At 44.4% G+C, this 27,247-nt stretch overlaps 1 protein-coding gene across 2 annotated transcripts in view; it reads right to left on the bottom strand.

The window, feature by feature from the left end:
* Positions 1-27,247, bottom strand: part of HLCS (holocarboxylase synthetase) — an 862,037-nt gene that overhangs the window by 163,506 nt on the left and 671,284 nt on the right. The gene's annotated exons all lie outside the window — the stretch shown is intronic.

The following is a 27,247-nucleotide window of genomic DNA, read 5'->3' as shown; positions in this document are numbered from 1 at the left end:
AAACCGAAACAATAAATGCCATGAAGGGCAGGAATTAAAACTAATTACAGAAAAAAATAAAGGCATATATACAACTGCATCCGTTTTATCAAGTTTTCTGAAAACGCCAACACCCTGAGAATTGAGTGAGTTTGAGAGAACTTACTCCTAAAGCGGAGATAGAATATTCGGTGTTTCAGGCCTTTTTTCAGGGAGAGAGTTCTAGGTCATGGAAGCACACCTTGAGGTTTGTGACAGGGCAGTCGCCACTGTGTAGTTATGGTTGTGCCATACGTCCCATTCAAGAGCCATTTTTGATTTTCTATCACTTTTGACTCCATGGACAGTTCTGCACAAAATCTGGCAACTAATTTACTTGACAGAGCCACCTAAGGCCTGGCACGCCACTTCTCGTGCAGATCCTTCCTGGGGAAAAAATGATAAGCGAGGGTGAGGGGGAAAGATGTGCGTTTCTATTTTAGCTCCCAGAGGATAATTTGCTCTTGTCAAGTGATTTTGTTAGTTTGGTTCAGTAGGTTTGGAGAAAGAAGTGTTTAAAAAACTTGCAGAGTGGGATTTAAAGAGTTAACACTTAAGCATATCTGTGCCATTTTGCATATCCTTTGAACATCTAGAAATGAATTTTAAAAATCCGATTTTTAACAAGGGGCCTTTTCTCCCATTATCCCTTTTGGATCCAGGTTATCTATGCGGCTCCCATAAGAGAAAAAAAGTCTCTTGCGGTTGACATTTCCGGAAACAGGACACAGTTCCTGGATCCTGAACAAAAAATGTAAAGCCATGTGGACCATCAAAGGACACTCCCCCCCATGGAGACAATATAAACAAAAATTAAATGAGTCACAGCATCTGCAGATCCTTTCGGGATGTGCAGAAATCCAGTAACTAAAATGGTGGCTGCGACCCGCGGTACAGCGACTCAGCGGATCCCCAAAAAAGATACAGAAAACCTAGGGCAAGCTTCATATGTGGGTACAGTGCACCCATGGCAGGCCTGTCTAATCTAAAGGATGTACTCAGCAGGGGTTGGAAATTAGATATATATTATAAAATATAATACAATAAATTCACTGAAAACAACAACAGCTAACAACTGTGTTAAGGTTCTGGCTCAAACATGCAAGCTATCAAGAGGCAACATGGTGGGCGGGGCAAGCTATGGCATGTGTGTAATGCACGTTTGAACCATATACATATATGTGACAAAAGCAAGAGGTGGTTACTGCGTAGTTATGGTTCAGCCACGATTTCAATGGAAAAAGCATTTTTCATGCGTCTACTACTCTGGTGCCCACGGATAGATCTGCACAAGTCTTGCTCTTTCTTACTATATGCATCTCTGGTTCAGCATTGCCAATTTTCTTGCAGTTTCACAAGGGAGGCAAACGCTCACAAAGGGAGGAGATCTTTTTTTTTTATAGGATTCCTCAGGAAATTTTGCTCATTGCTACAGTAAGAAGCGCTAAACAGAGTTATGCCAAGCTTGGCATGATTGTAGAACTCTAACAAGGTGTGCTTTTCATGAGCTGCTTTCAATTAGTTTAATCGCTTTTGAGATATTTGCATTCTAAAGAGGTGACAGGTTGGTTTGAAATGGTCAACACTTATATATTTAGGTGTTGATGCCTCGAACTGTAAGACTCAAAATACAATTTGGTTCTTGCAGTCACCAATACAGGATGTGTACAGAGATAAAAATTAAAAGAGGTCGGAAGGAGCTTGCCCGGAACTCCAAGCTCAAGGGTATTTACATTTTAAGAAAAAGGGGCTTTTATTTGCAGAGTTCAAGAAACATGTAACCAGGTTTGATTAACCTAGAAACCATGTAGGCAACCGTGTACCCAGGAGCACGGTTTGTGAATCCCCAAAAACAGATTTAAAAAAATAAAATAAAAAAAATAAAAGAGGTCACTGCTGTGCATACCTGAAGTTCACATTCAACAAGCAAAAAGGTTACCGTCAACAACAAAACATGGTGGGCAGTGTGAGCTACTGTGTGTGTTATATGACATAAGTGGTAAATTACAGGGCTATTTAGGTTTGTGGCTCTGTACGTATGAATACATGTTTTATGCCTTAGTGTTTTGTTATCTATAGTTACTGTAAATATGTGTTTACCCAGAACCAGAATATAAGGAATTAAATCAATACACTCAAATAAAATCACGCTGAATAGGCCACACGAATATTAGCAGACCAGTTTTCACTATCAAGCGACATATAAGGCAACAAAGAAAGCAATGTTTTTGTCATACATATATTGAATGGTTAATTCAGATACAAAGAAGCGGGTGCCTTAAACTGATGAGACTGCACGTTCTTATTATGCACATGCATTATTACGAACTATTTGATAGAAACTGCATAGCTCCAGTCGGATAGGTACCACACTGAGATACAAAAAAAATGAGATGCCACATTGTACCAAACATATCAAACTGCAGTATATCGCTAATGAATATTTTATAGCAATATGGCTAGATAAACCAGATGCACATTTTGGAGGAATGCAACAGTAAAAATGGAACCCAGTGACCGGCTTCTCTGCCTTGCTCCCTTTCACGCGGTGTGCTCATATTTTCCAAGCCCCAACGCGGTGCTCAGTGTTATGATCACCAATAAAGGCGACCAAGGTCCACATTATTTTTTCCCACCTGCAAATGTTCCTCTCCTTAACATGGTTTTATCTGTAAAATCATCACCATGTGAACAATCCCGTAAAGACAGAACTCAAAGTACCAAGCACACAATGGCAGCAGTTTACAATTATTGCAGCATCACTCGACGACTCACACTGACAGCTCCATCTCAACGTCACACTGAGGACCTGTCACTTGCTTCCACATTTGACAAACGTCTGGCAGGATTATATTATGAATGCAGCATAAACACATGTCTCTGATTACCAGGAAATCAAGCGAGGAGCAGTAAAGGTTGTATTTACAGGCACTCCTTCTCGGGGGATCTAATTACGATTTAATAACAGTGAATAAACCTACAGCTTCTTAGAACTCCAGATTATATTTCAACTGGTATGCTGCACATACAGTTTAAAGAAGTTAAACTTTACAACAACATCACAACCTCCCTCGTGGAAGCCCCATTATACAATTTTTAAAATAGTCAATGTTAAAAACATCTTCCTTAAAGAGAAGCGTCTTTGTGCTACTTCAGACCTTTAACATATCAGCAGACATTCCACAACTAATTATATGGGAGGAAATGCTTAGTAGAAACTCCAACCTCAGATTTTAAGTAGCTTCCCTTAATCTAAAATAAAGGGCTTTGTAATAAAAGGATGTGGCTATTAATGCAGAATGAGAATGTTGCTTTGCTACTAGGTCATTAGGGTGACTTATGTTAGAAAACCAGGAGGGACAAATAGAGCTGATCCCATCAACAACAAATTCTGGTAATGTTAATTCATTTAACCTGATATTTCTCGGAGATAATTCATTATTTTCAGATAGCACAGTTCAGAAACAGAAAGAGGCAAACCTTGCGAACTCTTTTCATAAATAGGCAGTCGGCTCCGTACTGTGCCAGCAAAGTTCATTGTGATGTGCACTCTTTTTAAATTTAGGATTATATATACATACTGACAACAAAAAAGATCATTATGCATAGGAAGATGGTTCTAAAGAATTGAGAAGTCTTATTAATGTGGATATATATATATATATATATATATATATATATATATATATATATATATATATATATATATATATATATATATATATATATATATATATACATTCACTTAAAAAAACCATAGGTTTCACACAGGTTATAGTTAGGTGGACATTTCACTCATAAAAAAACAATGAAATTCCCCGTTATAGTTAGTTCAGATAACTATAACTCATGCGCCCGCAATCCACTGCTCATGACGTCACATATTACATCACTCATGACATGGTCAGTGGCATCACTCATGACATCACTCATGACATCATCCTTGTGATAGAGTGGCGGTCGCACGAGTCATAGTTATCTGAACTAACTATAACGGGGGAATTTCATTGGTTTTTTACAAGAGCCGTGCGCACACCGTGCGCGCACCCCGCAATTGTTAAAAAAAAAAAAAAAAAATTTCACTTTTGGGGGTCCTTCTGTGACCCCCTGACTAAGGCTAGGGGGTCAGAAACTCTCTTCCCTGCCCCCTTTTCACGTTTTCCACCTTTCCTTATCACTGCGACAGACAAAATGGCGGCCGACACTTCCTGATTTCAACCGATTCGAATGTTGACTGACATCAAACAACCAATCAGAATTACGCTCGCGCACGTTAGGGTGCGCGCATATAGATATGTATATGCTTTTAAATGCAATTTTCTCAGGAAATACTGAACAGATTGACTCCAGATATGCAAAAGGCACTTCCCTGACCTGAGTACTACCCCTTTGCCAAATTTCAAGTAATTCTGTTCAGCCGTTCGGGCTGTACCTTCGACTAAAGGTCCTATGGGAAAATGCATGGGGAAAACGCGTTTTGGGACCCCCCTTTTTTCTCGGCCCCCGCTTGACGAATCACCCCGAGACTTTCAGGGTAGGAGCTGAGCGGAGCGCCCCATTAGTTTTGAAAATTTCGCGAGGATTCATCAACCGGCGCCAAAGTTATTCAAAATAGAATTTTCAGATTTCCTATGGAAACACGGTCCTAACTATAACTATCTACTGGCGACTGCCAGTAGATAATATATATATATATATATATATATATATATATATATATATATATACATACATATATATATATATATATATATATATATATATATATATATATATATAAGAATCTTCCCCAACCTTCATATGATTAAGGAGCCGGCACTCGTTGTCATGGGGGTTCTTCCGTTTATTGCATTGGTTGCAACAGATACATGAACGTGTTTCGGCAGTCACGCTGCCTTTTTCGACCTACAATGCGCCATATTGGTGCTTCTTTTAAAGCTTTCACATCATTAAAAACAGAAGATGCACTTTCCTTAACAGTGATTGGGTATGCACTCGCATGTGGCAAAAAATAACAATTATTGACGAAGGCATTAGCCGAAATGCATTATGCCTGTGTTGTTTGGTGAATTAAAGGCTGCCAAGAAATTCCCCGCTGTGTCTTCTGGTCCTTCTACACGGAGGGAGTTGTTTGTACATTTTCACGCGTTGGCCAGTTATGCGTGTACAGAGGACCCGCCTCACAAGTGGCCTGAGACAAATGCTGGCAACGAGTTTGATAGAATCCAAGGTATTGGAAGTTGCAGGCTCGCCCTGGTGACAAGCCAGTTAAGCGGCCGCTGCTGTTAGCAGTCCGTGATTTCATGGGGACGTGGGATTATTTAATCTGCACGCCACGGCCCGCTTTTGGATCTTGCACCTGTGGTAGAGGCGTTGGGGACTCGAGGCTGCTCGCAACACCAGGATTGTGGGATTCACTCGGCTGACATTTGCCCTCTCCCCCCCTTGCTGGGCACACAAGCACTCACAGCAGTATATTTTGGCTCCGTCATCCACACTTACCGGGACAATGCCTGCTGGGAATTGAAGTTTAGTGTACAACTAACGGCAGCTGAAGGCAATAAATAACGGAGCCAGCCACACTCCAACTAATGGGAGCGCCGCAGAACACCAAGGGAGGAAGCGAGTGAAACCCAAAGCAACTGGGCGTCTGACGAAGGCATTAGCCGAAATGCATTATGCCTGTGTTGTTTGGTGAATTAAAGGATGCCAAGAAATTCCCCGCTGTGTCTTCTGGTCCTTCTACACGGAGGGAGTTGTTTGTATATATATATATATATATATATATATATATATATATATATATATATATATACACACATACAGAAATTTGACTAAGGCAAATTAAGTTCTTTAGCACACAAAATTAGAGAGATTAATACCATCTGCAGCAAAACCTAAAGAGGATTGCGGTCGCGTGAGTTATAGTTAGCTGAACTAACTATAACGGGGGAATTTCATTGGTTTTTTAAGAGTGAAATGTCCAGCTAACTATAACATGTGTGAAACCTATGGTTTTTTAAGTGAATATATATATATATATACATACAGATATTTGACTAAGGCAAATTAAGTTCTTTAGCACACAAAATTAGAGAGATTAATACCATCTGCAGCAAAACCTAAAGAACATTTATGCTATCGTGGGTCAATGTAAAAACATTTAGTATGATGAAATGACAGAAGATTAATTTGTCCGTTTAACAGGACGTACAGGTATTATTTTTTTTAAATATATATTCTTTAAACTGATATGCATTCCAGTAATTATGGGCATTGTTATATTCAGCGCTTAATTTGTAAAGCAATATGTGTGGGGTTTCCAGAGTATTTCTTAGACATCACCACTGGTGTTGCCAAACACTGAGGTTCCCTAGTCTTGATTTTACCTTATGCTTATGACTCTTTGTCCACTGCCCTACACTTCCTGTCTCTGTATCTCCAGTTGCAGGGTCTGTTTCATTCTTGCTTCCTCCATTTGCTGCAGTTTTCCCATCTTTCGATTTCTACTTCTCTTATTTTTGTCTTTCTCTTTTTTTGCCCTGGGTCAAATTCTGATGACGAAAAATAAGCTCTGCCTCAAAAATGTGCACCAGTTCTCACCTCCTCTTCAATTGTAGCACATGGTATACTATTATCATTTTTGGGGAGGGGAGTGTATTTTCAGGCCAAATATTTCCACAAAAATGTAATTAGGCAACTTAGGGTTGACACTTATAGCTTGTCCTTAAGTGAAGGGATGAGACTAAGTAAAATTCAAAATACAACTGCAAAGTACCTTTACTCATTTATTTTAGGCATAATTGCGACAAATATAGTTCTACATAGCATAGGCAGAGATCTCACTCCTATGGGCCTGGGCCCACAGGAGTAAATGGAAATGCATTCGCAAATTGCGATTACCAAATTGGTAATCGCAAATTGCGATTGCAAAGCCAAGGGTGCCGAGGGCCTAAGGCCCCCTCTGAAGCACCCCAAAAAAGATGCAAGTGCGAACATGTGCAGCACACACATGCCCTTTGCATGTGTGCGCTACATGCCACTTTGAAAAATGCACAAAAATGAATTTTTCAAAGCATGCGCAAATTACCATCAACTTGAAGTTGAAGGTAATTAGCATTTCCTAAATGCACGGTTGGCATTTAGGAAAGACTACATGCATCGGCATTAGGAAATCACAAATTGCAATTCCCTAAATGCATTCGCAATTTCGGTAATCGCAAAAAATTGTGATTCTCTAAATTGCGAATGGAAAAAGTTACATGCATCGGAAAAGGCCTTTTTCCATTCGCAAATGGTTTGTGACCGGAAAAATACTTGATGCATGTGCCCCATGGTCTTTGCACTTTACAAAGTTCAACCAGGTTCAATGCTGTTATAAGTAGAAGGAGCAACCCAACATGCATCATTGACAAATATGTAAGGGAGAAATAGTACATTTCCTAAACCAAAAGTGACGTAAATGGTGCCTCAGGAAATCTCCAGTAAAAAGGGGGTCTGTTTATTCCCATAAATCTCTTTGTTTAACACTTCTAAAAATATTTTACAATGTGTGATTTGTATAGGTGTCTACAGTATCTAAAGTTAATGTTAGGCGGGCGGACGGAAATGGTGGGCGGATAGCCATACGGGCGGTGGCGATCCGCCCGCCATCCTAATAGACCCCTTAGCTGGAATAGTTTTGAGTTTGTTGGGACTGTGGTGCTATTGGAGTGGATGTGGGTGTGACTTTAGTGAATTTCAACTGGCTGTGTGTCCCTCCTGGAGACCCTCATTTATTTTCCCTTTACTTCTCCCTCTTTCTAGTAAATATTACCTATTTTCTAACCACTCCCACATTTACCCTAAAGTACAGAACTGCAAGCGCCTATTTCTCCGCTATAATGGCATAGAACCTTGCACATAACAGATAGTAGATCTACACATTTTCTGGACAGAACTGTACTCGGATCAGGAGTTTATAGATTAGGATTTCTAAAGTCTGACTCTAAATCAAACTTTTGTAAGTATAATTTAGGACAACAAAACGTTTTGTGGACTTTTCAGTCTTAATAACTTCTAAGACACATGATAGATTCTCTTCCAAAGTGGATTTCTGCCATAATTGCTGCACAGTAATTTGTTCCTGCTCTTCAATCAAACATTTGAATGTGGCTAAAAAGCAAACATTACATTAAAGATCGAGTACAGGACATACATATTAGATCCTGTTTACTACTCGAATGCACGTTTTGCCTAAATTAATAAAGAACATTTCATTTTTGTGTGTTTAGGGCTCCATGGAAAAGCGCATCAAACGAAAGGCAATATGCACACTGGAAGCTTGCCAAGTTGGAAAACAAGGCGATTGAGTGAGGGAAAAGATTCGGGTTTGTTAATAAGACTTAGAAACGAAAATGAAGCTTTTCTTTTAGTTGTATTCAACTTCAGAACAGAAAATGCTACCAAGCAAACATCACTCTTAATCTTTTAATGAACTAAATGTGTGAGCCTGATGTATACAAAATCAGAAAGCCAGTTTAAATCACAGGCCTGATTTATTTTCACAGTGAGTGAATTCAGGAGAAACACCCAAGGAAGATAGATGCAAGCCATACATGCATACTCCTAGAAACTATTTAAAAAATCAGAACCTATAAAAAGGATCTGATTAAAGCACAGGATGTTGGTGTGAAAAATGGTTTGCCTACAAAGCCTATAGAGCAAACCAAATATTTTGTTATATTTATGTGCCCAACCCTGTCTATGTAGGTTGGTTAATTGAAAAGCCAAGCCTTCCGCTTCTTGTGGAATCTAAGAAGAGAGGAGGAGGTTCTGATGTGGAGTGGGAAGTTGTTCCACACTTTAGGAGCGATGTCGGTGAACACCCGTCCTCCTGCTCTGGTTCTGTGTATGCGTGGGATGTGTACAAGGAGTCCTGCGGAGCGAAGGTGTCTGGGTGGATGGAGATGCCTCTGTTCAGGTAGGTTATATGCGATTTGTAGAATTCCTTAATGTTTCTGGGGGAAACTGAAGCGCACTGCCTTGTATAGTAGGTGGTTAAGGGGATGTGTAGGGGTGGATAGCAAAGTGTGAGCCTGAGGGTTAGGACGTGAAAGAGGGAGAGAAGGTGTGCAGTTGAGAGAGTTCATTTTTAGCTGTTTCTCTACATCCTGGATTTGTATATTTAGGAGTATTGTGTTTGAAGTATTGGGAGTCCTTCTTATAATTGGTTTCTGAGACCTGTAGAGTTTCGCAAGAGGAGGTATGGTCATGCCGGGTGGGAACAGACTATTACACAGGGATGGTCACAGAGGAACTTCAGTGGTATGTTTCTCCCACGGACAGAGCTCTCCTCTCGGCTCCACCTGTAAGACTGACCATATTTGCATGGTTGCTTGTCCCAATGCAAATACAGCCTAGACGCTTCAACTGCTGACATGGCACAATATTATTGCTGTTACCATGTTTTGTTTTTAGGGAAAGAAGAATAGACACAGATTGATACCTTAATCTGCACAGTGCTTTGGGGGCAGGAGCAATACTTAGCCTTGGAAGGTGGAAGTGGCTCAGAGAGGTTCCATCTAAGCATGTGCAGGGCCTAAAAGGCCCATTTGTGCGGATACTATAAATCCCCCCCTCCCACCTCTGCCAAAGGGACCCATTTCCACACAGTTTTTTATTTTAATGTATTTATTTATTTATTTAATTTACTTGAGTTTTATATAGCGCTGGGCTAGACCCGGAGGTAGCAGAGCGCTTTACATAAGGACACAGCGAGTTACAAGTTACAAAAGTATCACAGTAGTTACATAATGGATAAATAAACAATACAGGAGTAAATTAGCGAACACGAAAGTCAGGATAGGAAAGACCAGGGACAGCAGGTAATCCACACGGTGGAGACAGCAACGGGGAGGAAAACAAGACAAATGTCCGTGATCCGGCTGGGTAGGTGACGGCCACAGCGGTGTGCCATGGCCAATCTCCACTTCAGCTGTCGGTGCAGCTCCACCAGGAAGCGGCCATGTATGCGTTTAGGGCTCCGCCAGAGAAGAGTGAGGATCAGGAGGGGATCAGAAGGCTAGAAACCAAAGACGGGTGATAGGCGTTGGTGAGGATGGAAAGGTAGGAGAAAGAGTGTAATTTTGGCAGTCATCTTAGAGTCAGGCACGTCGAGTCTGTTAGTCTCCATGGCTCAGTGGCTGGTTCTTGTTGCCAATAGTTCTGAAGTTGGTTAAAAAGCACAGTGCCAAAAGTCCTGGAAGAAACATCAGGACCCTGGCCTCAGAGAGGCGGCTGGAGTAATAGCAACTTGGGTTACCTCCATTCGTAGCCCCAGTCTTCTCGTGGCCGGCCACCATCTTAGAGTCAGGTAGCTTGGGAGCGGTGCCCTGGGTCAGCTCACTGTGCTTCTAAAATTATTCAGCTCTTGTGAATGCTCTTTAGGGCCCCAGGAAACTCACGGGTGGCAGGGACACTTCCCCGACCCCCCACTCAATGTTCACCGTTCGGCACCGGGCGAGTTCGCAGCAGCTCCCAGGGCGCCATTTTCTCGTTCTCGTAGGTATGGCTTCGCGGCTAATGATTCTGTGGTGCAAAGTTAGAAAAGGGCAAGATTAAAGTTTGGGTGATCCGCTCATATTCCGATTGTGAAAGCGTTGCTTTCAATGGGATAATAGTGAGTAGGAAAGCCGCTCAGGAGGATTTGAGGGAGCGTTCAACATGGAGCCTTAATTCCGAGCGGGCATTGCAGGGTCAGGCACCTCGTGGTGGTCGTGGTTCCCCCCCCCCCCCCCCCCCCAGCCCGGCATTCAAATAGTAGCTCCAGAGACAACACGGCCACCACCAGACTGTCACCGCTCCATCAGCGGCCCAGAGAGCGGTAGCTGAGACACCTCTCGTCCACGCCTCACCTCTGATGGAGCGCAGAACAAACAGTCCGCCATCTTCACTCGGCGCGGAACCGTGAACTCTCGATTATGGGCCAGATGTTCAGGTTAGGGCAGCGATATTATGCCCAAGCGCCTCCAACCATATCCCGGCGCCAGAACCTGCCTTTTGTTCCGGAGTGGAGTGCTGGAAAACTTCTTTCTGCAGCCTGGAGTGCCAGTCATGTCAATACCTTGCATAGATAGCAAAAGGGGAATAACAGCACTATCTTCTGATATGCAGCACTGAATGAGGACCTGGTCTACATTCTCACCTGCTCTTCCCATCTGTGCGCACGCATTTACCACCCACAGCGATGAACTGTGTGAGCTTGTAGCTCTCCAGGGATCTTGTTTATCTGTTTTGTTTGTGAGGAGGTATCTTTGAATATCAAGTTTTTCCTCATCTTACAGTTCATTGGATTTTTGGAAGTTGAAGCTGATTCTGTATCGTTCAGAAGCTGACTGTCTGATTAAGGTAGTAAGATAGGTGAGTGTTTGGGGAATCTTTTGGGTGGGAGATGTGTGAGCAGTATCACTTATGAAATGTAGGTTGCCTCCGTTGTGTCGAGCCAGGCTGCACACTAGTGCTTAGTTCACCTTGTAGGTCATGCTCTAAACCCTGGCATGTCCTGTGCAATATCTGCACAGACAATGCGTTCAAAAGGAGTTCCGCACAGGTTCTATGTAATCTCTGTTCTCTATAATCACTTAAAAATTAAAGTCAGTTAGTAAAATAAAAGATTCCAGTAAACGTACCATTGAACTAGGGGACAGGTTGTGTACATGAAGATAAGAAAGTGTATTCTAAAGGCTGTACAATACATTAGTTGTCTAGTCCACCACCCCTGCATTAATTCAAACTACAGCAATCCCATCTAAACTGGAACAAACTTAGAATAATGAATATGCTACTTACCAGTATGCATCTGTTCTTGGCATGTAGGGCTGCTGACATTCATATCTGTGCATAGATCGCCGCCTAGTGTTGGGTCCGGATGTTTGCACGTTGTTGTCCTGGAAGAGTCTTCGAAGTATCCTTGGATAGGTGACTCCTCCCCTGGACTACAGTGCGCATGGGCATCCTCTCCATCCTCAGATTGTTTTTCGCCATTGTGGCAGTGATGGAGTAGATACAGAAAGTGATGACCATGCTTGCAGTAATTCTGAGAGCTGCAGCTGCAGCTGCGACAGGCGCCGGGGAGGAGGGAGGGCGATATGAATGTCAGCAGCCCTACATGCCAAGAACAGATGCATACTGGTAAGTAGCATATTCAGTTCGAGGCATGTGGGCTGCTGAATTCATATCTGTGCATAGAATACATAGCAGTGCCCTCTATTAGCGGCGGCTACCCGTGCCAGCTGCAGCGGTCTGAAAAAGTGTTTTGAGAACAGCCTGTCCTACAGCTGCCTGCTGTTTTGACTGCACATCTACGCAATAGTGTTTTGTAAATGTGTGTGTAGTGGACCATGTGGCTGCTCTGCATATATCATGCAGGGGAATATTTCCTAGGAAGGCCATGGAAGCCCCCAACTTACGTGTTGAGTGGGCTCGTGGTGGAATAGTTAATGTGCGTTTTGCCTTTTGATAACAGATTTGAATACACTTAACTATCCATCTGGCTATCCCTGCTTTGGAGATGGCGTTACCTTTGTGGTGTGGGGCAAAGGCAACGAACAGTTGTTTTGTCTTCCTGAATGGTTTAGTCCTGTCGATGTAGTACATGAGGGCCCTCCGTACATCTAGTGTATGTAGTGCCCTTTCTGCAACAGTTTGTGGGTTTTGGAAGAAAACGGGCAGTTCAATAGTCTGGTTCATGTGGAACTGTGATATTACCTTGGGCATGAACTTGGGGTTGGTACGTAGTACGACCCTGTTAGCGTGAACCTGAATAAATGGCTCTTGAACGGTTAGTGCCTGGAGTTCACTAACTCTTCTGAGGGAAGTGATCGCTACTAGGAAGGCCACTTTCCAGGTAAGGAATTGAATCTCGCATGAGTGTAGAGGTTCAAAGGGTGGACCCATCAGGCGTGTGAGGACCAAGTTGAGGTTCCACATTGGAGCCGGTGGGTGACTAGGTGGAATGACTCGTTTGAGCCCTTCCAAGAATGCTTTGATGGCAGGCACTCTGAATAGAGAGAGGTGCTGCCTGGTTTGCAGATAGGCTGATATTGCGGTCAAATGGACACGTATAGAGGTGTACGCCAGATTGCATCGATATAGGTGTAAGAGATAACAGATGATGTTTTGGATGGATGCGTCCAGCGGGTTGATGTCATTATTTCCGCAATAAATGACGAACCTTTTCCATTTGGCTGCATAGCAAGCTCTGGTAGTGGGTCTCCTGGCCTCCTTGATGATGTCCATACAGTCAGGTGGCAGGTTGACATAGCCAAACTCTAGGACTTCAGGAGCCAGATCGCCAGATTCAGCTGTTGCGGATCTGGGTGCTGAACCTCTCCATGGTTCTGCGTCAAATGCGCGGGTTTGATCCGCAGCCTTTGATGCGGCACCACGGAAAGTTCGAGGAAGGTGGTGTACCACGGCTGGCGTGCCCACGTGGGAGCAACTAGGACGAGTGTCAGGGAGTGTTGTCGGAGTTTGCGGGCCACTAGCGGTATCAATGGCGCTGGGGGAAAAGCGTACGCAAATCTGCCGGACCAGTTCATCCATATCGCATTGCCCTGCGACTGCGGATGTGGGAATCTGGCGGCGAAGCTTGGGCATTTTGCGTTTTCGCTTGTCGCGAATAGGTCTATCTCCGGATGACCCCACTGCTGAAAGTACGGTTGGAGTACTGATGGGTGTAACTCCCACTCGTGCATTTGGTGGCTGTGTCTGCTGAGCAGATCCGCCATCTGGTTGTCCTTGCCAGGGAGGTGTTCCGCCATGAGGAACATGTTACTTTGAATGGCCCACTTCCACATGCTCTGAGCCAGATGAGACAACTGTGGAGAGTGTGTGCCTCCCTGTTTCTGTATGTAGTACATTGCGGTCATGTTGTCCGTCCGGATCAACACGACCTTGTTGCATAGATGTACTTTGAACGCCTTCATGGCTAGGAAGATTGCCATCAATTCCAGAAGGTTGATGTGCAACTTCTTTTGTTGTGTTGTCCATAGTCCTTGCACTGTGTAGTGGAGTACATGAGCTCCCCATCCCTGGAGAGACGCGTCCGCTGTCAGTACTATTTGTGGGACAGGCTCTTGGAACGGTCGGCCCTTGCAAAGGTTTTGTGGATTCCACCAATGCAGAGAGTTGTATGCCCGACCGCTCACCAACACTAGGTCCTTTAACTGTCCTTGAGCCTGATTCCACTGACGTGCTAGGCACTCCTGAAGTGGGCGCATATGTAATCTCGCGTGCGGGACTATGAAGATGCAGGAGGCCATCATGCCTATCAACTGCATGAACACTCGCGCTGGAAGTGAGTGATTGGGTTTGAATTTGGAGATCAGCAGTTGTATGCTGTCGATCCTCACTAAATTTGGCTGAGCTGTGGCCGCCAGAGTGTCTATAGTCGCACCTAGGTACTGTTGTACGTGTGCGGGCTGGAGATGGGACTTTGGATAATTTAGTGAGAATCCCAGACTGTGAAGAAGGTGAATGGTGCGGGACATGTGGCTTGCACATTGCTGGGCTGACTTCGCTTGAACGAGCCAGTCGTCCAGGTAAGGGTAGACGTGTATATGCTGCCTCCGTAGATGTGCTGCCACCGTAGCTAGGCACTTCGTGAAAACCCTGGGCGCTGTTGTCACGCCGAAGGGAAGGACTTTGAACTGATAGTGCTGCCCCTGAACAGTGAACCTGAGGTATTTTTTGTGTGAGGGGTGGATGGGTATGTGAAAGTACGCATCCTTGAGGTCCAGTGTGGCTAGGAAGTCTCCCTGCTTGAGAAGCGGAAGGACTTGCTGTAGAGTGAGCATATGAAAGTGCTCTGAAAGAATGTACTGGTTCAGGGGTCTCAGGTCCAATATAGGTCTGAGCGACCCGTCCTTTTTTGGAATTAAGAAGTAGAGGGAGTACACTCCCGCACCCTGCTCGTGGATGGGTACGACCTCTATAGCGCCTTTTAGAAGCATACTTTGCACTTCTTGCTGTAAGAGCGTTAAGTGCTCTGAGGACATAGGACGGCTTCTTGGTGGTATTGTGGGTGGAGTGGAGGTTAACTCCAGACAGTAACCGTATTTTATAATATCTTTGACCCACCTGTCCGTGGTGATGGAATTCCACGTGGACAGGAACCTTTGTAACCTTCCCCCGACAGGTGTTATGTGGTCGGGAGGAAGGGAGAGGGCGTCACTGCTTGTTCTTGGGGGAGGACCTGGTGTTGCCGTAGCCGCGTCCTCTGCCCTTTGTGCTGGAGCCACGATATCCACCTCGGGTGTTTTTATCATAGGTGGTCTGTGTATTGCCTTTGTTATATGTTTGTTGTGACCCCTGTCCTCTACCTGCTCCCTTGTTTCCGGGGCGACGAAAGGAGCCGCTCCGAAAGGACTGAGTTTGTAGTGCGCCCATGGACTTTGCAGTGTCCGTATCCTTTTTTATCTTTTCGAGGGTGGTGTCAACCTCTGGCCCGAATAAATAGTCGGGGTTGACGGGCTGGTTCAGTATATTGTTTTGTACCTCAGGCTTGAATCCTGAGATCCGTAGCCAGGCATGTCGTCGCAACATGACGCTTGTGTTTATGGCTCTGGCAGCCGTGTCTGCAACATCTAGTGCGCATTTGATGGAAGCGTTCGTTAGTAGCTGTCCTTCTCTGATGAGCATTTCTGCGCCTTCCTTGAACTGGTCAGGGAGATGTTGGAATATTTGCTCAAGTGTGTCATAGTGCGCTCTATCATAGCGAGCAAGGAGCGCCTGAGTGTTGGCTATGCGCCATATGTTGGCAGCTTGGGCGGCAACTCGCTTGCCAGAGGTTTCTAACACCTTGGACTCTTTGTCCGGGGGAGGAGCGTCACCTGTTGTTTGCGAGTGTGCCCTCTTGCGTGCATTCGCTACGACGATGGAGTCGAGTGGTAATTGTCCTCTGATGTAAGTAGGATCCCCAGGTGCTGATCTGTATTTTTTATCAATCCTGGGGTTTATCACTCGTGCCCTGGTGGGTTCTTTGAAAATGTCCTTGGCTGGTTTGAGGACCCCCTTCAACATTGGCAGAGTCTTTACATGTCTTTCTGAGGATGCAAAGGTGTCCATTAGAAAGTCATCTTCGATGGTATCAGAGTGAAGCTGCACCCCATGGTTATTGGCAGCACGTTCGATAAGAGCATTGAACGCTGCAGTATCCTCCGTAGGAGATGTCTTTGCCCCATAGAGTTGTGGATCCTGTGCATCGAGAGGTGCACTGGGGTCTGCAGGGTCGCCCCAAGTTTGATCAGGGTCCTGCTGGTCATCAGGGTCCGTGTCTACATGGTAGGGGACTTGGTCAGCCATGTAGTCCTCCAATGCGTCTGTATCGGAGCGTGTGGGGGAGAACCGGTGTGGATCCTGGTAGGATGAATGGAAGGGTTCATAAAGGAGAGGTTCCGATTCTGCAGGCAACTTCCTTTTTAGTGGGATCCTGAAAGGGTCCAATGGCGGCTCCGAAGTTATCCTTCGGTCCTGGAGAATCATTCTGCCAGTGCCGGCGTCGATGATACGTGCTGGAGACGTCTCAGCAGGTGTGACCGTAGGTTGGGTGACCCGTGTCCTGAGTTGGAACATTTTTGGGATTGTTGACGGAGGCAGGCCGAAGGTAATGTTGGTCGGCACCGAAGAGGCTGCGGGAGCTCCGACCGAACCGGAGCCCGACGTGTCCTGGAGGACAGGTGTGGTTTTGCTGCCTTGCGTCACACCAGGTCGTACTTGGGGCGCCTTCGAGGCTTTGGCACCGGCCAGGCTCGTAGAGGCGGCCGTAGATTTTTTCGGTGCCGGAGGGTCATCGAGTCGGGGTGAAGAGATCACCGTCGAAGTCTTCGATACCTGAGGCTTAGGTGTCGTCGAGGGAGCGATGTGAGACACAGCAGGCGGTACGGCCCTTGGTGTCGTCGGTGCCGGTAGCCGAGCAGGTTTGTCGGTGCCGATGGCTTTTTTCCGTTTGTCGACTCCAACGTCGCCCGCCTCAAGTTCGGCACCGAAGTCCCTCTTGGTGCGGTCGGTGCCGACGCGGTGCGCTGGCGTCGAAGGCCTCGATCCGACCAGCGCTACTTTCAGTTTCGGTTTCGGTGGAACCTGAGCAGCTTTCGGTTTCGGTTTTGTGATAGGGAAACCAGCCTGTTTATGTAGTAATGGCTGCCGCTGAACGTCCGAGGCCGGGCCCGAGGGCGGGGCCGAAGAACTGCGGGATGGGTCTCGGGTAAGGCCCGAAGGCGATCCCTCGACCGGAGCCATAGGCTGTGGCACTGGTGTTTGAACGGTTTGAACAGGTAGGCCTTGTTCATCATTGGAGCTACTTTCTTCGGCCCCGAAGGCCTCCTCGTCGTCTCCTACCTCGGTGTCGTCTTCACCTCTGTGGAAGAGTGACTCGTCTTCCTCGTCCGATCCGGGTTCGTGTTCGGAAACGGGACTGGAGGGCAAGACTTCCAATTCCTCGACGTCCTCGGCCTCGCCGAAGATGTCTGTCGGGGCCGGTGCCGCGTGCTGCGCCTCGAGTCTCGCCGCTCGTCGATTCCGCAGAGTCTTCTTCGAGCGGAACCGGGCACAGGCCATGCATGTTGATTCGTCGTGGTCCGGCGAAAGGCATTTGTTGCACACCGGATGGACGTCGATGTGTGGGTACTTCGCATTGCATACCGGACACCTTTTGAACGGCGTCCTGGATTCCATCGTCGAAGTCGTCGATGGACAGGTAAATGCGAAAGCAGTCGGTGCTGAAAGTTAGTAAACTAACAAATTCTATCGAAACCCGATCGATAAACAGTACCGACGCGAACTAAAGGCCTTTTGGCCTCGAAAAAATATTTTCCTAACTTGAGCTAAGATAGCACATCCGAACCCAATGGCGGAAAAAAACAATCTGAGGATGGAGAGGATGCCCATGCGCACTGTAGTCCAGGGGAGGAGTCACCTATCCAAGGATACTTCGAAGACTCTTCCAGGACAACAACGTGCAAACATCCGGACCCAACACTAGGCGGCGATCTATGCACAGATATGAATTCAGCAGCCCACATGCCTCGAACTGTCCTACGTACAGCAATTCAAGTAGGAAACAGGCTGGCTATACTACGAAAGGTCCTCTGTAAAGCGCTACACTGCTCCTGGGAGAGCAGTCCATATTGTCTTAAATAAAGTACATGTTCCCTCGCAGCTGGAATTAGTGGTATTCTCCTCACAATTTTACCTATAACAGCCCTTTCATCTGTCTTTTTGCATGGAAATAACTGTGGGTTGTAATCCTAAGAGCAAGTTCTTTCCTGAGGACAATACACAGCATCAAGGATCAGCTGTGAAAGCAGTAAATAACTTCTTACTCCAGACATAGACACACAATTTAGACTGCAGCCTCTGTGCAAGCGCTTCTTCTAGTGCTTCAGGAGGCGAAGGCACTAGGCACTAGAACACAAGAAGATGCAGGCTTCTTTCATTTCCACTTGTAACAACACTCTCACACCCAGACTCTCAGAAGAGGCTTGCAAAAAGCTGAAGGCAGACTCCGCCACAGAGGAGGAAGAGGAAGAGTCAGGAGTGAGCTGGGACTGCGTCAGAGGATGCGCCAGGAGGAGTTCTGCTCTCCTCCAAGATGCAACACTCCAGAGCCACCAGAGTGGACTAAGACCGAGTTCTATGGCTTGCCCAGAGAACACGAGTGCATGAATTCTCTGTGCAATGCGTCAGATCTACTATGCCGAAAGGAATACGCTTACTGAACCCTATGAACTAGTGGCAGTGCAGGAGAGCTATGCCAACATGGGGACTGGAATTCGATTGGGTAGTGCAATGAAGTCTCTGGAGCAGGCGACATTTGGTCTCTTAAAGGCACTCAGCTTGTGCTCAACAACTGGGTCTGGTTCTGGTTGCCACACTGTGAGGTACCTGGGGGAAAGAGTGGTGCACCTAGTTATTGTTCTACAGTTCAGAATTTACTCACAACAATTGTGCAGGCCCATTGCGACCTCTAAACAGGAGAGAGGTAAGGTCCCTGGAAGATGTGCCTTAGTGACTGATAGGAATAGAAGACATAAATCCATCCACCTTTCCAGTCCCTCATCTCTGCACTTGACTCACCTTGCTGATGAAATCCATTATTTCTTGACAGATTGGTTTGGCGTGACATGGATGTCAAACTATTTTGGTGGACTGAGTACCAATAATAACACAGAGCAGAGGCATGCAGGTGATGTTTGTTTCCGAACCAGGAAATGCAATGAATATACAGTTCGGCTTCTGGAAATTGATGGTGGCATTGTAAACCAGGCAATCAAAAGGGTGAAATAATTAGAATAGAGAAACACTACTAACTTGGAAAGAAAAACAAAGCTGGGCCACATTGTAGAAATTACTGAGAGGTAGAAAAGCAAAGTCCTAATCGACACAGATGCGCTGGAATGTCAAGGTGGTGTGATTGTGTCCATTAAACCAGGCTCCCAGCTGTGTCCTTTAAACCAGGCTTCCAGCACTATAACTAAACAGTTAGAGAAGCAGTTTCTGGTCTTGCCACTAAGTGACACACTACACACATGTTGAAAATGAGAGAGAGTTGGGGTGGGGTGGGGGAATATTCATTTGTAAACCAAACAATAACTTATTTCTCCAAACTCATAAAACTAACCAAGAAAAATGTGGGAAATCAACCTTCCTGTGTGCACACCCCAGATTTTCAGCATTTTTATGGGCCTCATTTTTACTGATGTGATTATTCTGTGCACTGTGACACTACTATTTAGTGCCACATAATGTGTGCTTTGTCACTAAAACTATACTGTAAAATTGGTTTCACCCAATTTATCTATTTAACTTTCCAGTGAGGCTATTGTATGTTTGATAAAGAATTTGCACCAGTGGTGTGAAGTTAAATGTCAAACGTGCGCTGAAGAGTGTATTTAAATCACCCACATATACCACACATATGTGGCTTCATGGAGCACAATTGCTAGGTCGGCTGCAGTGTAAAAACACTGCAGTGACATGTCTGGGAGAAGTGCCATAGGCATACAGAAAAACCTATTATCAAATATTAACTAGTTCACACCTATAGTGCGCCTTACAAGCCCACAGGGATGGGTGCTTAATCAATAAAAGTATTAAATAACACACATTGGGAATAGTATGCTCTTCTGGTTAATAGTTACCCAGAAAAGCTGTTTTCACTGTGTGTGTAAAGCTGTCTTTTTTATAAACAGGTTTAGATGTGAACAAAATTAGGAAGTGCTAAAAAAGGAGGAAGAGATACAGTGAGAAAATAGTCTGTCCTGGGTGTAGGGAATTCTCCAGTCATTGGCTAATGCAAAGGATAAGATTAGCGCTGCACCACCATGTCACCATAACATCCCTGGATCTGGAAAGAAACATCTGGAAGAAAATAAGATTGTGCCTGACTGCTAGGGAAAGAAGACAGAAATACCCTTGACTCTGGCTGTTAGACCTGGCCCTTTTGACAGGTTTTCCCCCAAACCTTTTGCCTCCTATTTTTCTGACCCTGTTTGTGTTGGCAATAGGATTCTGGGCACTTTACTACTGCTAATCAGTGCTAAAGTGCATATGCTCTCTGTATAAATGATAACAATAATTAGTTATCCATGATTGGCATATTTGATTTACTGCTAAGTCCCTAGTAAAGTGCACTATGTGTGCCAGGGCCTGTAAATCAAATGCTACTAGTGAGGCTGCAGCACTGATTGCGTCACCCACTTGAGTAGCCCTGAAAAGGTATCTCAAACCTGCCACTGCATTGTCTGCGCGCAGTTGTGAACTGCCATGTCAGCCTGGCCAGTGCACCCACTTGCCAGAACCTAACCTTCCCTTTCCTTATGTGTAAGGTAACTCTCAGGTAGGCCCAAGGTACCCTCATGGACAGGGTGCAGTGTGTGTGAAAGGTAGGACATGAACTCAGAATTTGATAATACATCTTTTAGTAAGGATGGTTTTTAAATTGTGTGTTTGAAAATGCCCCTTTTAGAAAGTAGGCATTTTCTTGTTTAACCATTCAGTCTGCCTCTGCCTGTTTGTGGATTGACTGTCTGGTTTTGGAGTGACAGGGGCTGGGGATGTGCATTGACTGTAGACAGCCACGGGGGAGGCGGGGGGAGATGAGGTGTGCCTGGCCCCTTCTGGATGACTCAAGAGCTGAGCTGAATAGACATTGGCTGCATTATAGTAGTGGGAGGAGTTTTCCTTGCACCTGAATAGGGCTGGTCTCTCTTGCACAATGCTGTCTCCACCCCCTGTGATCATACTGCACCAGTGAGGACAGAACTGGTTTGGACTGGGCTCAGAGACCCTTGCACAAAGAAGAACAAAGATAAAATGGGGTATAAGTAGTGGATCATAACCCCCAGAACACTAAATGACTTCTGGACTCAATAGGAACCTTTGCCAAGGAGAAAAGCTGGAGAAGTGTGAGGAGTAGTACTGCCCTTTTGCTGTGTGGGGTTGGCCTGCAATTGCTGCTTCTGCCAACGAAAGGACAAAGACTGGAACTTTGCAGAGAAACCTGCTTGAAGAAGAATCTCCAAGGGCATGTGTATGCTGACTTCCTGTTCTGAAGTCTCAGGGACACGATTTCACCCCAGCTCCCCTGATCTCTACTGCTGAGAGCTCTGACCTGCCAGGAGGTGCCTGTTCCAGTTTTGGGCCTCTGGAGGGTGTTCCTGCTGTTGGGAGCTGGAAGAAATCTAAGAGAAGCAAGAAAACCTATCCCTGACGCAGTCAGCGCCACTGCCGTGAAGCTGGGACTTGCAACGAGGCCAGGGGCACCACTCGTGACGTGCACCACGCACTGCCCGGCCTGCACTGCAGTTTCGATGCCTGCAGTAATTGGCATTCCCGACGCAAGTGCTTGCACTAACTCCATCAGCGTCTGCATCCTGTTTTTGCAGCACCGATAACAGCAAAGGGTGACTCCACGAGCTCACTGACTTCGCATCGCCTCACTAGAACCAATGCCTCTTCGCCGACACAACTGACTTCCCCTGTCCTGGATTCGACACGTCGCCTCCTCACGGACACGACGCCTCACCTCCTTCGAGGCAGCCAGGGAGCCGGCCTCGACACAGACGCCTCACCCCCACAAAGCCATGCATAGTCATAGACTTTGTTTTCCAAGGTAGTACTTGGTTGAGGGTCCGTGTGACTCAGTGTCCGACGCCGCACACCTCGCGATCGGCGTCGTACTTTGGATATGTTTCTGTCACAACGTCATAATAGCTCCAGGTGGGGCTATTTGTTTTCTACCAGCTTATTTTAGAAATAACAGATTTTTTTTGGGAATAATATTTGTTATTATTAATTTAACAGTCGTCACTAGCAGAATCACAGTGTTACACATTTCTTTACAGACTTGAAGATGAACAATGATGTACACAATGTGCAATTAAATATTACTGTACCATGGTCCCTCTTTTGGAAAATTCTAGTTCCACTGTTGATGAGATGCACAGTTCTCCCCGGTATGCATTTCAGGCACCCCATTTTTTATCCCACTTTTTAGGACAGCTCTAGATTTGTAAACCTCCTTTAGAAATAACAGTTTTTGAGTGCTATTTTACTACATGTATATTTGAATTTTTGTCGTTTTGGTCTTGTTGAGTTTAGATAAAGATACTTTATTTTTCTAAACTGTCCATTTGTGGTGTTATCACTGTATTACTGTGTGTTTTGAGTACAAATACTTTACACATTGCCTTTGGGATAAGCGTTTCTGCTCGTGCCAAGCTACCAAGGGGGTGAGCAGGGTTTAGCTAAAGTGTGTATCCCCCTTACCCTGACTAAGAAGTAAGGGTCCCTACTTGGACAAAAGTATATACCTATGCCAACTTTAGACCCCATGTTCTAACACCTGCTGATACATAAAGATTTTAACTGCTCTCCAAGGTACAAGTAGTTGGTTCCTGTTTTTCCTATAGGCACACAAAAGGCACAAGAGCTCCCTGCTCTAAAGAAGGCCTGGATGACCCCTGGGGATTGGACTCTCAGAGGGCTAGAAAGAGATCCTGTGCCTTAAGAACAGCCCTGAGAACCTGAGGGCCGTAGGTGAGAGAGCAGGAGTGACTTTCCAAAATCAAGTAACATTTGGATGTAGTGGTTGTAGCAGGAAAAAGGGGTAGAAAGGACCTCTCCTCCTTAGAGCTGTTATTGAAGTCCCCAGGAAGAACACAGGGTAGCATACAAGCACTGGCGTGTACCAACATTAGAGATTACTGACTCTGCCCCTGAACTCCTGGCCTCTGGGAGACAGACGTTTGCTGGTAACTATTTATTGTTTTCATGTCTAGTGCAAAGACAGCCTCAGAAGGCTATTTTTTGGGTAATGAACCTAGACTGGAAGAAACTTTTAAATTTCCATTGTTCCTATGGACATAATCATTTTGCCTTCAAATGTAAAAACTAATGTTTGTCTACACTTATCTAATTTGAACTATTTTGTATATTTTTGCTTATTATTTTTTTTCTCTAAATTTCAAAATTGGTTTAGGAATTTTATTGTGTTGTTTTCTTGACTTCAAATGTTAATTTTGACTGAACTTAACATACATATTTCTGTAGAATGCTTGCTGCTTGTGCCACAGCTACCACAGTTGAGCAGAGTTTCTCTTATAACTGTACTGTGACTTAACCAGGGTATGTTTCTTAAGCTGGTACATTCCAAATTTATAACACATTTTCTAATAAAAATAATCTGTTTCTTCTACAAGGAAGGAACATTTATCAGTAAGTGTAAGAAATGAGTTTAATAGTTGAAGGGAGTAAGTACCCAACTAAAGTGCATTCATGTTTACAGTGTCAATGTAGTGGATGGCACTGTAGGTCCAGCAGTTCACTTTTGACATTTAACTTACAGACCCTGGGTACAACTTGATACCATATATTAGGGACTTGTTGATAAGTTAAATATGCCATTAAGGGGTACACTAATTTAACAGTGTTGAGAGAAATAGCCCAACAAAAATAGGGTTCAGCAAAAATTGAGACCTTGGAAAAAGAGCAAGTTTCCTGCAGTAAGGAAACCCTTTCCTTAAAACATGGAAAAATTGCAGGAGAGACATGGTTTACGACATGTAAGGTCCTAAAGAAAGTAAACCACACTGCCTCAAATTTATCTACAAAACACAGAAGACGAGTGAGATAAAAATTAATTGAACAACCTAAATATAACCGTATTTCTCCTATTTTAATGACTGCAAAGATATCTTAATCACAATTCTACAAAACCAATTCCAACTTGTGTCTGCCTCCAGTGCATACAACAAAAAAAATATGATAAAAGGCAGTGGTTCTTAACTTGAGGTCAGGGGAGCCCTGGGAGTCAGCGAAGCATACTCGGGCAGTCCACGACTGCTTAGAAAATTAAATTATATTGACAGATTAATAAATTGTAATAAAGAAGTAAAAAGGTATAATGGAAAAATGTAAAACGTTCTGTAAATGTGACGGAATTTGAAATTGGAGGCTAATAAGTTAGTATCCTCAGATTAATTTGTGGGATAGGTGCAAGTACATCAGACAGACTGGTAGGGACGATGAGCGGCCTCATTTGACTTTAGAAAAGCTACAACCTTTTTATTAAAATATTGATTTTTTTTTATATTTGTTTGTGCATCAAATAAAATATTTCAGAATTTGTATATTTTTTTGATGAATGCTCGCTTTTGTTTTTGTGTGTATTGTTCTGCCTTTCAAAACATCAAAAATGCTTAGGCGGGGTCCTCAGCTTCCAATTACGGACTTAGAGGGGATCTCCGGATTCCAATAATGATTCAGTGGGGGTCCCTGGGTTACAGTAAGGATTAATTGGAGGTCCACAGAACTCACAACGTTAAGAACCACTGGTGTAAGGAATGTTGTGCATGCTAAGCAAATCAAACACACAAAAGGTGATGTGAGGAATGCTTGCAATAAGTCTAACCACTGGCAATAGCTCGGGGTAGCTAGCACTCCAACTCATCATTCTTTTACCCACCATGCCACCTCAGTTTGAAACCAGTCATATGCAAATCAGTCTTGACTCTGTTCCAATAGTAACAGTCCACTTCCCTATTCTTTTTGCAGAGAATTGCAATACATTTACTCCATATCACTGTTGTGCAACTCCACTTTGTAAATGCTATTGCTGAATGCACCTTAACAAGTACCGATACATTTTACTTTTGAAACTAGATTTTGTTTTGATACTAAATGAACGAGTACAGTAACCTTAACATGGCTGCTAGATTTCAAGTATTTCCGAAATGTAGAAGAAGTTTTATTTGCGGTCATACATTTCCATAACTTAAATCATATTGCAGTAAGCAAAGCCTTGATTTAAAATCGGGTACATCAAAGCCTAAACCTGAGAAAGCTGATGAACTCAGCATTTGTTATCACTATATTATTTACTTTCAAGGACTTCTTGCATTGTATCTCACAAGAAGATTCTACCACCTGCTTATTAAGCAGGTTTCACTTGATGATAGTTCCAGTCACGTGTTTTGCTTCCATTTGCTTGGACTAAGAAAAAGTGTATAAAACTGTGAGCAGAAATTTGTCATTATATGGTCCAACGCAATTTGCGTGGAAGCTCTAGTCTGTTTAACCCCTTCGCTGCGGCGGAAATTCCGCCGCAGCGCTGGGGGGGGTTTGGGGGCAGCGCGGTGGCGCGGTGCTCATGACGGAGCCACTCCGTCATGAGCCACGGTTGGGCTCTGCTCATGACGGAGTGGTTCCGTCATGACTCCGCCCACGGCGCTAATCGCCCGCACAGGCGGGGCATTAGCGCCGCGTGGGCGGCGCGGCCGCCAACGGCCGCAGCATGACGGAACCACTCCGTCATGAGCACACGGCAACCGTGGCTCATGACGGCGTGGTTCCGTCATGAGCACGGAACGAGTTAAACGGCAGTTGTCAAAATGTGTTTTTTGATGGTTTGATGCCCATTTTTGCATTAAAGCATTTTAGACGTTTAGGGCTCCAGTATGCTGTGTTTTATTTTTAACAGAAGGATAACTCTTTCTCCATGTAGTGTCACACTCTGTTCAATGTTCTGTTACAAGATCCATCCCTTGATGAGCCCACATAATGAAGTTCCTCTACTCAGAGAGAAGAATGCTTAAAGATCGTAGACCGCAATCATGCACTGTGTTGCGATTAGACTTAGGCCTTTGGTCTCTTCGAGTATTCCAAAAACGGATTATACATTCAGCTGCCAAATAAGCCCACTTGATTTTAATGAGCGTTATATAATACTATCCTGTGAACACAAACTCCTGTCAGGCTCCCTCATGAAATAACTCATTTGCAATCATTAACTTAAAATTCTATTATTAGATTGGGTATTGATGTTCAGTAATCGACTAGTCCTGTTCTCAGCTTACTAAATTATGACATTAATAGAATAAAAAGAATTCAAGAATATTTCACAGACAGGCTTCCTCTATAAGTTGTGGAAATGTCTATGTTGTCCTAGTGACGGTTATCAATGAAATCTGTAGAACATTAAAGAAACATGACCAGCCAGAAAATTTACAAAGTCATTAGCAACAGATACTTAGGACTTTAATGTGAAATTAATCAAAAATAATACAGGCTAATTACTGAATGATAAAATGTAATGCACAGGTTTTATTTGACCTCTTCTGCCTTCTGGAAAACATTTATTGTTCCTATATCCTTATCAATTTTAGAGGTGTTCCTGTCCTTTGCTACAAAATCAGTGCTTAATTTGAGCCATGGTTTCCGGTGTTTGGCAACTGCACTTAATTGTCAACACTAGCGCTTGTGACAGTCTTCCACAAAGTGGTGCTGTTTGGCTAATTTAGAGATGACCACAACAGTTAATTATGAATTCAATACACATTAGAAATGACTATTACCTGCCGCCCAAGACATTCTTATAGTCCGAACTGTCACACTTGTAGAAGTGTGATGGTTAGTTGTTGTTTATTATTAAAACTGGCATCATGACAGGAGCAAAGTATGGTGCAAGCTGGAGTGGCCTCCAGATGAGAGCCCCAGTAATTATGTTTTTACAAATTAAACACTGCCCAAAATAAAATGACTCCTGTCGTTTTAGGAGTACATATTGTGGTCTGAAACTACCTGCAAATATTGTGAGAATACCCACAAAGGGTATGTGTGTAGGGTAAGTGTGTGTTTGTGGCATCCTAGTTAAGATGACTGTCTACCGGCAGCTGGAGTTAATGTAAGC

The sequence above is a fragment of the Triturus cristatus genome, chromosome 8 (assembly GCF_964204655.1).
Source record: "Triturus cristatus chromosome 8, aTriCri1.1, whole genome shotgun sequence".
Lineage (NCBI taxonomy): Eukaryota > Metazoa > Chordata > Amphibia > Caudata > Salamandridae > Triturus > Triturus cristatus.
This window is presented reverse-complemented; position numbering and strand designations above follow the sequence as displayed.